We start from the raw sequence: 14,999 nt of genomic DNA, 5'->3' as shown, positions 1-14,999 counted from the left end.
TCAAACTATCCTCGGTAAAAAATTAATTTTTTGGTTTTATTTCCAATTCATCATGGACCAATACTTTTATAAAATGCAGTAAGAGCAAAATGCTAGAAAAATATGCAAGTCCAGTTTTTTATTAGCTTCAAGATATGTAAAATGACTTAAATTGCCATGAAAATCTCTAAATATGTACTCTGCATGTGGGCACACTCACCTAGCTGCAGATCATTAACAGTTCTGTCTGCAGACCACACACATTTTGAGTGGCCACAGGAGCAAGCAGGGATGATGTGGAGAGTAGTAAGAAAGAGGATCTCCCACTGTGCTGTCAAGGATAATGTTCACTGAGGGCTTTCTATGTGCCAGGCACTGTCCAAAGAGCTCCACACACATTAACTCACTCCAATTCCATGACCTATCTGTGAGTTAGGTGTTATCATCACTTCCATTTTACAGATGGGGAAACTGAGGCACAGCAACTAAATAATTCTTCCAAGATTCCAGAGTTTATAAGAAGCATAGGGAGGCCTTAGGCCTGATCAGTGTGAAACCCATTAGTGAGATGCCTTTGGGGAGCTATGAGACAGGAAGTGACACATTCAGGTCTGTGTTTTAGAAAAATCACCCTGGCAGTAGTGTGAAGGGCAGAGGTTAGCTAGGAAGCCATGGCCACAATCCAAGTGAGAGGCAGTGAGGGGTGAAGAGCAGGCATGGGGGCTAGTTAGCAAGCAGAGTGCAGGCACCGGTAGGGAGTGAGAGGTGTCTGAGCTGAAGGGAGGTGAAGAGCAGGGAGGGGTTCCAGGTGCTCAGGGGTTCAGAGCCTGGCTTCCTGGGTGGATGGAGATGCTTTGCAATGACTTTTTCAGAGAAGGGAAGAAGAAAAGCACATTTTGATGAGAAGATAATGAGACGGTTTCCAACAATTCTACCTGAACTTGAAGAGCCTAAGATAGACAATCTGTAGTTGTGTCTTGAGAAAACTCTAGAAACTGATCCTACAGTAGTTTATCAAATTCTGGTAATTACTATTTTTATCCAGTTCTGCTAAACCACTCTTCTCCTTTTTTCCTTTCCCCTTTGTGCAGGTAATACTTAAAATGGTTTAAAAAGACATTCCCTGCTTTCTTCCCTTTGAAAATCACACGCAATGTACGAAAGGGTTCTGGTCGCCCATCCAAACTCTCCTTGAGGAGGGCAAAGAGGAGTGTTTCCGCACCACCAAGCAATTCTTCACACCAGCCAGGTGTCCTAAAATTGAACTCAATTCTGACATCACCTACTTGAAGAGATCACCAGATTCCACAGGTTAAGGGCCCATTCCTAAGAGGCTGCCCCCTCAGCAAGTGCAGACGCCATCACAAACCCAGGTCATCACCTGTGCTTCTCACACACCAGCTACACTTCGGAGGTTTGCATGAACCCCCTCCTTGTATTTGATTAATTTGCTAGAGTGGCTCACAGAACTCAGAAAACCCATTTACTCACTAGATTACTGATTTATTACAAAAGATATTAAAGGATACAGATGAACATCTAGATGGAAAGATGCACAGGGTGAGGTATGGGGAAAGGGCACTGAGCTTCCGGGCCTTCTCCAGGCCACCTCACTCCCTTCATCTCCACCTGTTCACCAACCCAGAAGCTTTCTGGACCTTGTCCTTTTGGGTTTTTATGGAGGTTTTATTACATCGGCCTGATGAATTAAATCATTAGCCATCAGGGACTGCTTCAAAAAACTCCAGCCCCTCTTCCCTTCCAGGAAGTCAGAGGAGTGGTACTGAAAGTTCCAATCTTCCAATCACACGGCTGCTTTTCCTGGCAAACAGCTCCTATCCTTCAGTGTGATCCAAAAGTCACCCCACTAACAGAAAAAAATATACCTTTATCTTCTCACTTAAGAAATCCCAAGGTTTTTAGGAGCTCTGTGCCAGGAAAGGGAGGAAGATCATGTGTGTGCATGTGTGTGTGTGTGTGTGTGTGTCTGTGTGTGTGTGTGTGTGTGTAGATCTTATTAAAAATCAAAATACCACAATATTGTTCATATCTATATCCCCACAAAGTGGATAACTGATAAGTACTTTTTGGGGAAAAAAAGATCATTTTGTGCTTATTAGAAAATTAAAAAAAGATGATGAGACAGGTCCTTAGTATTCAATGAGCTAAACAGTTACTAGCAAAGAGCTATCTGTCTACAAGAGAGACACCTCACAGGGCAACGTCTCTTCCCTGTGTTTCTTCTCCTTCCGGGAGGCCACCCCTCCAGGCTGCATACCTGGTGGACACCTGTTCCTCATGTACTTTTCACATGGTATCACCAGGGACGGAGGGACAGGTCACATGGCACCATGAAGACCACTCACTAAAGAATCAGATAAGACCGGGATTGAAAGCAAGATGCCACCACTACTTACTACTGTGCTGTGAAACAGTACGCAGCCTCTCTGAACCTGCTGCCTCACCTGTAAATGCAGCCAGTATGACCGACCACAGAGGGCTGCTGCAAGGTAAGAGAAAGAATCCATAAAGCTCCTAGTGCATGATGTGTAGTTGTCGCTCAAGGGGTTGCTATTATCATCACTGTTATCAAATCAACTGTTGGTACGCTATTTTCTCTCAGTGTTTGCCAAATGCATTTAACTGTGAGAATAACTTCAACTTAAATTTAAAATGATGGGCATTCTGTGACTACTATGATAAATATTAATTATATTAATAGTTTACACCTGACCACTTACTATTAACATGCTAGATGCTTTATATACATTAGTAGCTCCTTTATTCCTAAGCCAAAGATAAAGGTAGTATTTTGTCAATTCTAAGAAGTATATTCTGTTCACATTTTAATATTCCTGATATTGGATAATTCTTTGTGATAGGCAGAATGGTTCTCCCAAAGATGTTTATGTTCTAATCCCTGGAACCTGTGAATATGTTGTTTCATGGCAAAGGGACTTTACAGGTATAATTAAGGTTACAGATCCTAATATAGGGGGAGTAGCCTGGATTATCCAGGTGGGCCCAGTTGAATCAAATGAGCCTTTTACAACAGAGAATTTTCTCTGGCTAGAGGCAGAGAAATGGAGCAGAAGGGGCCCTCAAAGAGATTCCAGGCATGAGAAGGACTTGCTGTGCTATTGCTGGCTCTGAGATGTAGAGTCCAAGTGCAAGGACTGGAGAGAGGTTTCTCAGAGCTGAGGGTGGCCTCCAGCTGACTGCCAGCAAGTAGGCAGATTTCAGCCCCACAATGCAAGGAACTGGATTCTACCAACAACCTACATGACCCTGCAAAAGAATTCTTGCCAAAGTTCCCTGATGAGATTTCAGATGTGTGAAACCCAGAGCAGAGAAACCAGCCAAGCCCATGCCAACTTTTGACCTAGAGAACTGTGAGATAATACATGTGTGTTGTTTTAAGCTGCTAAATTTGTGGTAATCCATTACGGCAGTCATGGAAAACTAATGCACTCTTAGGGTTGATGTGGGTTATAGCTGAATGGGTAATTTTTTTTTCTTTGCAGCACACAGGATAATGGTAGGTCTCATAATTGATGACATCTTAGATTTGTAGAAATATGGTGTTATTATCTCTATTTTGAAAATGGGAGAGTCATCTGAGAGGTCAGATGACTTGTCTAGGTGATTCAGGCTGCAAGCCTGAGCTCTAAACCACTATGCACACTGTCAGAGAGCATGTAAGAGCTGGAAAATCCTGCTAAGAAGCCAAAGAATGGCTGACGTGACTGCCCCCTACCAACTCCACCCAGGCATGGGATCCCTAACATGTTCACTACAAAGACCTAACCAGGAGCCCAATTCAGCACTTAAACAAAATGCCATGGAAGGTACCTGCAGTAGCATTCAATGATCCACCATCAACAGAGCACCTCAAGGTGCTAGGCAATGTCCTAGAATAATAGGGACAGGACAGGCCATGAGCCTGTCCTTACAGAACCAATACTATAGTGGGGGAGATCAACATTACAGTAACAGAGAAAGAGAAGCACTGGAAGGGGAAAAAAAAGCATTTAGAGAGCTGAAAAGCAATCTTCACAAAAATAATAATCCACATTTTTAGGAGCTGACAAGAGAGCAGGGCCTGGAAGATCAGATCCTCCTTTCTGGAGCTTCCGTGAGCTGCTGATAAATGTAGAAACTCTGAGGAGAGTTTTTGTTATCTTTGTTCTGAGGTTTTCTTCGGGTTTTTTGTTTGTTTGTTTTTGATGGAGTTGTAGGCTAACTTTATATAGCACTGCCTCGTATGAATTTCTAAATGCAAACCAAAGAAACCAGAGTCTATGTCCTAGCCCATAATCTCTCTCTCCATGGATTTCATTTTTAAAAAGAGGAAAATTATATTATACTAGCATCCCAAGTGCTAACTGAAAGAGCACCTCAAAAAGAAAGATGACTCTGTGCAACTCCAACCCCACACCCATTGTCAGATCCGGAACTCTGGCCGGTCTCCTTACATTGTGCTTTTGCTTTCTCTTCTCTTTCACCTTGGAAATAGAGTAAATGGCTGATAGTGAGATCAAATGGAGAACAGGAGCCCAATTCAGAAGATTAAAAAAATGCGGCATGTATAATCTTTCAAAAGATGCATGTAAATAGAAAACTCTAGATTTCTTAAAAGATTTTTCAGAAAATGCCATTGGAATTTATATATTCTCAACTTCTCTCTCTTGTTTTTGTCTGAGAGGGAGAAATTCTAGACTAGAGGATCATCCTCATACTGGTTTTGGAGAAGCCCCAGTTTAATAATGCCATTAGCAGAAAACTATTTATAAATCAGACATTAGCATTTGGCATAAACCCCTACTTTCCACTTCTCTCGATTTTGCACTGACAATCTGGCAGCCAACTTTACCCTTAGGCCCAAAAGAGCCATCACATTCTTAAGTCTGTATTTAAGAGATTTTGACAACAGTGCAGGCAGGAAGCTTGCTTCAGGAGGAAAGGTCAGCAAATGCCCATAGGAGGATCAATAGGCGTGCATAGCGCATAGGAAAAGATATCCTGGGTTGGCCAAAAAGTCCGCATGGTTGTTTCTGTAAAATAAAAGACACATTTTTCATTTTCACCAATAACTGTATTGATTTGGATAGTCTGAGTATGTCAGCTACCTCCTGCTATTGGTTTCTAATGGGTTGAGGCCAGGGGTACTGCTAAAGATCTTCCAATGAATAAGACAGCCCCACAGCAAAGAATTATTTGGCCAAAATGTCAATACTACCAAGAAACTTAGCAAACCACTTTTGACACATTCCATCAGTCACAGAACCTTCTCCATACACTGCACGCATTTTTTTGTATTTCAGTTGTGTTTTTACCTTTCTTGAAATAATAAAGCATAATATGCCAAAAATGTTGCGTACCTTCTCCCATCTTCAATATTAAAATGGCTGCACAAAAATTCACCAATTTTGGTAAGTTTTTTTTAAGTGCACGCTGATATAACAGCTGTCACAGTACAATCTAATAAAATTGTTTCCAATGAAGTTAAAGACAACTAAGCACTACTAGAGCCATCATACGGAAAAAACTAAACCAACTTTTTGGCCAACCCAATATAAATGGTACCCAACCTCTACTTCATTCATCATTTGAAAAATTTAAATGACTTGAAGTTTCCAGTTCTTCCTAACCAGATTAGGAAAAATGAAATGAGATGACACACTTCTTGCTGGTGATGCTGGTGGTTCTACGAGGAAACAGGCTGTCCAGTACATTGCTTGTAAGAGGGCAAAATGAGTCAACCCATCCAGAGGGGGATTAGTGGGCTCTGTGATTCAGCAGCCCCACTTCTGGGAATCCACCCTTTAGGTACACCTCCACAAAAGCAAAATGACTTACTACATCTTTAGTTAATGCAACACAGTTTATAATAGCACAAGACTGGAAATACTCCAAAGGTCCAGTAATAGGAGTTGGCCAAAAAAACTATGATATGTCCACACAATGGAAAACTATTAAGACTGAAAGAGAGACACAGAGAAACAGAGAGACAGAGAGAGAGTTCTCTATGTGCTGAGATCTCCAGCACATATTCCTAATTTTAAAAAGCAAGGCATACAAGAGTATATGTAACATGTTACCTTTTGTGAAAGAACAAAGAATAAAAATATATATTCTTATTTGATAGTATTTACAAGTTGCTACCTGTAGGGAGTGTGGGAAAGGCTTGGATGGGATGGGAGCAAGATTTCTCAGTGTGTACCTTTTACTAGGGTTGTAAGGTTTGTTAGTACCATATACATATGTTGCCTATTTTAAAAAATGAAGAGGTTGTATAAGTCATTTTTCACAGGAGTGTGAAGGACAAGACACTCTTAAAAGACACAAGGCTAAGTTTAGCTCAGGGGTCTAGGAAACTAGGTTGATGCAGGTTAGTTCTCAAATCGACATCAATAAATCAGAGAAACCTCAGTGCAGAGTTCAGGAGGTGAGCAGAGTGAACGTGAAAAGTTGAACTCTGCCCTGTTTTATGTTACCTGCTGGGTACGGGTGTCCCTTAGCCCCCTGATATTTATCACGGCCAGAAGGAAGTCAAGAGAACTGTAAGTGAACGGGAGGCACTAGGGTTACCTCCCAGGCTACACACCAGGAATATTTATTTACTTTCTGGCTTTGGACAGTAATGGCTGAAGCATGCTGCTCATCATATATTTATGTTAAGAAAAGAAGGCAAAGCATATCCCTGGCTGGTGGATTGAGTGTGGGCTGCGAAACAAAGCATCGCAGGTTCGATTCCCAGTCAGGGCACATGCCTGGGTTGCAGGCCCCGGCTCCCAGCAACTGCACATGGATGTTTCTCTCTCTCTCTCTCTTTCTCCCTCCCTTTCCTCTCTAAAAAATAAATAAATAAAATCTTAAAAAAAAAAAAAAAGAAAAGAAGGCAAAGCATGTGCCGGAATATTCTGCTTAATTCAGCAGAGAAATATTCCCAGAAAGTGGAGACTTCTGGAATTTTGTAAAATTAAATCATGTTATAAATGCAACAGGTAAGTTTGCTATCTAAAAAATTCTGTAGTGAATCCTTGTTAGGAATTTTTATCTGCTGTTATTTCTGTTTTGGGAATCTGAGTTTGCCTGAAGAACACTGCATTTAACCAGATTAAATGTGAAAGACATTCACCTTTCTGTGCTTGTGGGCATTTCCCATAAGGTGCAGCCTCCCCACAAGACAGCAGAAGACCAAGGTCCTAAGTACAAACCCAGGCCTTTATCCTCAGAACCACCGCCTTAGCAGTTTGATCCACTAAGCATGGCTGATCCTACCTGCTGTACAGATTGCCTCCCAGGAGAGGAGCCAGGAAAGGGAAGTTAATTCTGGGAGTAGGCTTTCTAAAGGATCAACTTAAAAGAGAAAGTGTGCAAGAAGCGTACCAGCTGGCAGTAGGAGAGTGGTGGGGGGTGGCATGGGGCGGGATGGGACACACACAAATTCCCCTTCTTCATTTTTGGTAGCTTTAGTAATAAGGCTCCCCACTTCTTACCCACTAAACTAGAAAAATCTTTTTACACAAGAAGCAGTGCTCATAGGTAAGTTCCAAAGGCTTCTGAGGCCATTGTCCTTTGCATTCTGTCCCCAGAGGAGGGCCCACAGTTGGTCAATAAATAACAAGAAGCCATGTGCACCTTCCCAGGAGTCAGCACTGCAGTCCCTTCATCAGGGGGACTACAAAAGGGGTTCAAGACCCCGGTATGTACATATCAGGCAATGCCAAGCATGTTGTTGGTAGTCAACTAACAGTAGGCAATGTCAACAACACCCCAGGTGTTGGTCTTTACCTGCCCCTTAGGAAATGATGAACTGAAGAGGAAGAAGCCTGTCACAGGAAACACACACTAGTGAATGTGCATTTCCCATCCAATATAATCAATTTTATATTTCTGATTAGAAAAGAACAGTGGCTGATGTACTTGGCTGGCACACACTGCAGAGAACGTGGCTTTACTCCTTGATTCCGCTGGCATTTATTAAGCACCCACAATGTGCCATGCGCTGCTGGCCGACAGCATTTAGAGGGTGACTGTAGCTAGAGAGGCAGTGAGAGGCAGAGCTACTGCTGGCCACATCCAGCCTTTGTGTAAGTGAGAAAGAGGCAACCCCTCCTAGTAGACGCCGCCTCGCAGGCTTAATGGCATCAGAAAGAACTGCCCCTTCCTTCAGGCAGAGATAGTTTGAGCCCAGGACATGTGGTTTTTTGAGCAGATCTGAGCTCGCACTTATCTCCTTGGCCAGCACTCTTGTGCAGTGAATAACCTGTACAAGAGTTCAACGCAGCCCTGTCAAGAAGTCATAATCCAAACCTTCTGCTTCTTGGCTGGACATCCAGCCCTTCCCTGACAACCAGTCCAAGCAGCCAGTCATGGCCATATTCACCCATGTGAAGCCCCACGGTCTCCTGTGCCAGCCACGGTCTAATAATGCAAAAGGTTTTGTCAGTCTAGGTACACGACAGACACCAAGTCTGCTGGTTTCAACACTTTTCCAATTTGCCCAAGATTTTGATTCCTCACTCCATCTTTAGGTTTATTTAGCTCATGTTGAGAGCTATACCATGTTGTTCCTCTGTAATAATTTCTCCCTGAAAAAGAGACACAATGTGAGGTTACTACAAGCTTGAGGTCTGAATCAAAGGGTCCCAGTGGGGGCTGAGACTTTAATGTCCAGTGCCCAGGGACATCTTGGCTGGTAATCTGCAGCTAAATAAAAGCCTATTATTCTATATCAGTAAAGTTAAGATTCTACCCTCAAAGGGTTCACGCTGGTTTGCACTACGCCATCTGTATTAAAGGCAACTCTCTACACACAGAATGCAAGAGCAGAGAGGACAACTGATCCAGAACCTGCTCAGTGAGCATTCCTGATCATCCAGCCCAAGTTAAACTGAAAGTTACACTTCTCTCCCAAATCAACAAAGGGGATTCCATGTCAGTTACGAGACATTGACTACAAAGGGAATGGTAGTTTATTCTGCAAGAAAGCACATGGGATGTAAGGGCTTCTGTCCCTCTGGTTCCAAAATCACCCGCTTATAATCAATGAATGTGAAAAACTGCAAAAGATTCTTAGCAATTGATTCACTAAGGCAGACTTAAAAGAGATTCTTCTTTTAGCTATTAATTCAATTCTCCAGCAGAGTTGAAAGTATCAAAAGTCTGAAATATCCTGGTTTTTATTATACAGTAATCCTCTGAAATGCAGATCCATTAAAAGAAGACAAAAACCCTCCTTGTCAGAGAATGGCAACCAGACACTCACAGCTAAACACTTTTACAATACCCAGTAAAGCCTGACATGATAAACCAAACATTTAAGTGACACTAGAAATGATTTTCAAGAGACTTGGCAATAAGTGAATAATTCAGCTAGAGGTAACCTTTAGTCAATCGCCTCCACTCTCTGCCCTGGATCCAAGCCGCCTGCTTGCTATTCTCCTTTCATTCCCAAGAAAGGAAAAGTGTGGAGGACAGGACCTGTTGGTATGAGCTTGTTCTAGGACTACTTAGTAGGCCAGTTTCTTCACCTGTACTCTCAAGCCCACTTTGGGAATCCAGGGATTCGAGAGGCTGACTTGGCAGACCACTTCAGGCCAGCTGGGTCTCTGAGGCAATTTTAGAAGTTTCAACTTTTACAGCTGAAGAAGGATGAGACCAATGAAAGGCAACAATAATTCTCAGTGGGTCATCTTGTCCCTAAAAAGGGCTGAACACACCTCCACTTCAGCTCTTAGCAGAGTGCTTAGTGAATGGGACCTGCAATCAGAACAACTCTGGGTGGACCCCTGCTCTGGCCACCAACGGAACCTCAGCTTCCTCATCGGGCCTGCTGAGAAGACTGAGCAAGACCACGTACGCGAAAGGCTTAGACCTGGGCCCAGGATGTAGAACAGATCAATAAAGGGAGTCATACAATTCTGCTGAAAGTATTTTTTATCTATTGAACTTTCCTGTTAAATTAAAAAGTGCACTTATGTCTTCCTCATGACTGTCTTCATGGGCATTTGACACGCTGAAGGTGCTGTGGGCATGCAGCTCATCAATGCAAGGCCTGGATCCGGGAAGTGACAATTTCCATAAGTCCAGGTTGGTAGACTTGGTCTGTATGCAGATGCTAATTACAAACATACAGAGATAAACCTGCAAACTTCTAAACGAGCCTCTCTTTTACTGCTAAACAATTCTCACTACCAAGGTTTTGACATTTAATTGCTATGTGAGCTGGTATTTTTTCTAAAACAACAATAAAATTCTGGTATTTGTAACTAATAAACCAGAATTGTTACTGAGTAACTTTTACACAAATGGGTTATATTTTATTATATATACATGCTCATTGGGGGAAAATTAGGCAGGGGGAGCACCATGGTCCCACCTTCCATTTGTCTGTATTTTCTTCTAGACTTTCTTTTTTACACATACACTTTTTTTAACCTGGCTGTAATTATAAAAATGCGCTATAACTGTGCACACTGCCCTTCCCCTACTTAATCTAGCATGACATGGATTTCATGGATTACTGATTTTTTAAAAAGTTTCTAATAAGAAAGGAAAATAAGAGAGAGATCTAGGAGAATTAACTTGTTGAAAAAACTAATATTGCAATCCATTTCACATTTAAAAGATGCAATGACAATTGCCTAATTATATTCTCTTACTTCATAAGCACTGCTTGGCAAGATTTTTTAAATTACTAAGCTTTTTTAGATTTTTGGGAAACATTGAAATTTCATATAGTTTTCTTGTTACAAAAATAATACATGCAATTATATAATATTTAGAAGGAAAATTTCAGTAAGTAATAATTTTACATTAATGTTTATTGAACATAAACTATGTGTCAGGCACTGATCTAAATGCTTTAGAGTAACTCGTATTCCTCCCAACACCTCATTGAACTTCAGAGATATTATGTTAACTTGCCCACACTGTACACACCTAGAAGAGTAAGCCAGGAATATGTCACTGTGCCATGATGTTGTAGGAGTCAAAAAAATCAATACTTTATTCAATCAAGTCCTCCACTGCTTCAGAGTATAACGTGATAGGCAAGAAATGATTCATAATAACACTACACCCTTTACAGTTATTTTAAAATATTACAGAGCACCATCTCTGTGTCCCCGTGGAATGATTAGTAAAATGAGAAGTGATGTGTGGCATGAGCTGATTCCCATCAGCCCGATCCTATGCACCCGATGTGCATTAAGAATAAAAAAATGGACACTTAAAAAGGATTTGTTTTTAAAGATGGAAACATTTTTAAAATTTTGCAAATGATCCAATGATATGATGAACAGATTTCCTGAATTAACTGAACATGCATTCCTACAAAAGTTTATGTAATCAGTTATAATGCTTTTACAAAACATTTATGAAACACCCCCAATCAGCCCTAAACACTACTTATGGCTTATCTGTTGGCACTGGACATCGGTACATGAAAAAGTAAATAACTGGACACCCTTAGGTCACATTTCTTCATACTTTAATTAAAAGTCATACTTGGTTAAAGACAAATACTTCCGTTCCTTGTTTAATTTCCTACCCAGGACTAATAAACTGGACTATTTAAAATATAAATTCTCTTTAAATTTAAATATGATTAATGAATGTTTCTGAATGCTTAGTTCTAAAAACATTATACATCTATAACCTGAACACTAAAAGCATGTTAAAACTGCTAATACATTAATCATAATTATTCATATCACTGTGGTAGAAACATGACACACATACGTACACAAATATTTTACATCTATCTTTCTATAAAATCAGGCACCTTCTTTGGAATTTAAAATTGCAATATCTAGTGCTTCCCGAACATTCAAGCTGCCATCTTGTAATTTACCCAATAGCCTGCTGCCGGAGTCAGCTAGATAAGTAAAATATCTAACAATTTTAAACATTAACTGTGTGTTAGCTACAAAGTGTTTTCCAAAGATTGTTTCATATACTTTCATAAAAAACCCAGAAATAGAGGCTGCTATCATTCTCATTTTACCAATCAGACTAAAAAAGGTTAAATAACTAATATTCCCATCCAGGTCTGTCTCTGACACCAAAACCCATGCCACAAACCACTGTTAAACTACTTCTCTTCCAAATCAGGCCTTGGAAAAATTGTATTTAACTTCCACAATTTTCCTCCCTAGAGTAAGCTTAAGCTGACATGTAAAATTAAAAAAATAAAAATAAAAACCCAACACACCCAATTACAAATCCACACAATGAATGACATAATTCTACATGTGAATTTTCTTTTTCTCCCAGAGAGAGGTTTTCAAAAACAACAACAAAAACCTAATCTTGTATTAGCTAACAATTTCCTCAAACGTGTTCACTGGGAAGCTCTTAGCTGTTACAACTTGACAAACCACCCATGTCCTTCAACAAGTGACAACACCAGCCCGTAAACCTCATTGTTAGAGAGCTAGTCTTTCAAATGTGCCTGGAGCTCCCTGCATAAAAAATTTTATATTAACCTTTTCAGTCTCTTGTGAAACACAGACTCACATATTTATGTCTTTCTACACAAATCTAAATGCTCTTGGGGTTCAATACTGAGGGAATTACTCGGATTAAACACAGTAAGAATATGACTGCATTTTTTATAAAGTGTAAAGTCGCAGTTCTTACACTGTTCAGCATTTCTGGACCTGCACCAAGGTTTTATGGGGCTAGTTAACTGTTAGGGAACTCAAAGGGACTGAACATTCGATTAGAAAGTCCTTTTATCACTGAAGTCTCTATAAAACGTTTGATTACTTTGAAAAATTGTGGTGTGTGAATCATGTTTGTTTATTGGAAAGGGGACTCGCTAATACAATACATACAATTTGCCTTGAAAATAAAAAACAGCTCCTTATTTGGATGTGATTGTTTTGGCAATACTAAAACCCAACCCGTCAGTCTAGCGCTGCCTGCCTTCCTGGTTCTCCTAGGTGAGGGCCGCCATCCTGCGATCATTTACACGGAGAGCTGAGAGGCACCAGCAATGGTGCACTACAGTGACTAGCACTTTAAAAACCAAGGCAAACTCCCCTTTTAAGTAGAGAACTCGCAGAGGCAGACCCTGCCTCTGACAAGATCCAAAAGATTCATTATAGACAATCTATTCAAACGAAGCTACAACAGCCCCAGGAAATATAAACAGTGTCCGCAAAGCCGGGGGTGGGGGATAACTGATGGGAAGGAAGCTGATCCTGTGAAGTTTCTCCAACTCCACAAGGACTAATAAATTCCCAGCTTGTTTCCATTTGGAGCAGCCATTAAACGTGCCCTGACGCGCGGGCACAAGGGACCTTCCTTCTCTCCGGTTTTTGTCCATTTCCTTCTCTATGCACTTGTTTGTATACATACAACCTCACCCGGACAGGGGTGACCACAAGATGACAGGCTTGTCAATTCCTTCTCTTAGATTTCCTGTTGTCCAAAGTTTTACTCCACGGCGGTGATTTAACGAGAATCACGAGTTCCTTTTAGAAAGTTATGAATGGTTTAAGTCACGTTTACAAGATACAAACGTAAGGCGAGGGACAAGTGAGTGTCGGGAGACTAGCTACAGCGTTTGAAAATTAGCTTTAGTTGATATGCCCTAGTTTAAAAAATCTTTTTAAATTAAATTAAAAAGAAAGTCACTCTGATCCATGAAATAAGTGCCTGGACAGTACTTTTTTAAAAATCACGCAAGATTCATGCCTGAGTCTTGACTTCCCCATACACCTATCACCCCCTTCTCGGTGGTGCCTCGCGGGGTGTGAGCTCTGGGTCCTCTTCTCTGTGACCCGCTACCTCCCCGCCTGACCCTCAGCGCCGAGCGGGTTCCAGGGCTGCGCACCCGCGGGCTAGTCCCGAGAAGGAGCGGAAGAAAGTAGGGAAGAGGGGCGTGGCGCTGGGTCGCCCCCAGAGGCCCGCTCTCCTCCAGAACCTGGCACCGCCACAAAGCCAGGGCAGGGAACACCGGAGCCTCCCAGCCCCAAACCGCGCGCGGGGCGCGTGGCCCCGGGAGGGCGAGGAAGCGAGCGAGCAGGGAGACCTTTACCCCGGCTCCCGCCCCCATCCCAGGGGCGGTTTCCCCGGCCGTAGCCCTGAAGGGCCCCGGGCTCCCCGTACCCTACGGCTGCCGCCCGTCGAAGCAGGCGCGCCGTCGGTGCCGGGTCTCGGCGTCCCTTGCCCCCACCCCCCACCATCCCCTTCTCCGGCGCCCAGTGCCCCGGCCAGTCCCCGCCCTCCGGGACACTCTTCTCCCCTTCCTTCCTTTCTCCGTTCCCTCCCTCCATCTCGCTTCCCAGCACCGGGAACTCGGAAGCGGGCCCCCAAACTGGCCGGCCGACGCCCAGCGCTGCGTCCCGCGCGGCGCCCGTGTCCCCGCGGGCAGCCGACTCACCACCTGAGTCCGCCGCCGGGGGCTCACTCGTCTGCCGATGCGCTGCCCCGCCGCTGCCGCCGGGCACTCTGTCTCTAAGGGCTCCAGGAGACGGCTCCGACCTCTCCTCCTCCACCACCTCCTCCTCCAGCTGCTCCCGCGTCGGCTCCGCCTCACTCGAGGTAGGCGGGGCGGACAGCCCGACGGGCGGGGCAGCGGCGGCCCCGGCTCTTTCCTGCGGCCCTGGCCCTCCCTCCGCCCCGGACGCCCCGGCTGTTCCCGGTTCGGCCGCCGGTCGCACGTAGAGTCCGGGCAAGTGGAGTAGGGAAGTCCGGAGCGGTGAAGCTCCGCAAACGTCTGTTCGTCTTGGCCATTCCTATTTTTCCTTCTCCGAATTCGCTGAGGCCCTGGAGTTCAAGTATTCTCGGGGACCCCCACTTCAGGATGTTCCAAGGGGCTGCTCTGACTCCTCGGAAGGTTCCTTCGCGTGCGAACGCCTGGTCAACCCTGATGCCAACAGTCCCTTGAGCCGAGAATATTCGCGCTGCCAACCCCCTACACCAAAGTTAGGCTCCGCTCCAGGAATTTCTTAAGAAAACAGTCGCAGTAAAATTTAAAGGGCCCTGGGGCCACAGAGTGA

The 14,999-nt window shown here is 43.3% G+C and overlaps 1 protein-coding gene across 5 annotated transcripts in view; it reads right to left on the bottom strand.

The window, feature by feature from the left end:
* The window catches only part of GNG12 (G protein subunit gamma 12), a 123,569-nt gene extending 109,022 nt beyond the window's left edge, over nt 1-14,547 (bottom strand). For 2 of the 5 annotated variants that reach the window (XM_045835359.1, XM_045835358.1), the window contains exon 1: nt 14,381-14,547. The gene's annotated coding sequence lies outside the window, so the exon portion shown is untranslated. The remainder of the gene's footprint in view (nt 1-14,380) is intronic. The other 3 variants (XM_045835361.1, XM_045835357.1, XM_045835360.1) reach the window with 3 other exon arrangements.
* Nucleotides 14,548-14,999: the final 452 nt, after the last annotated feature.

Source organism: Phyllostomus hastatus, unplaced genomic scaffold, assembly GCF_019186645.2.
Source record: "Phyllostomus hastatus isolate PE091 unplaced genomic scaffold, TTU_PhHast_1.1 phas_contig_209, whole genome shotgun sequence".
In the NCBI taxonomy this organism is placed as follows: domain Eukaryota; kingdom Metazoa; phylum Chordata; class Mammalia; order Chiroptera; family Phyllostomidae; genus Phyllostomus; species Phyllostomus hastatus.
This window is presented reverse-complemented; position numbering and strand designations above follow the sequence as displayed.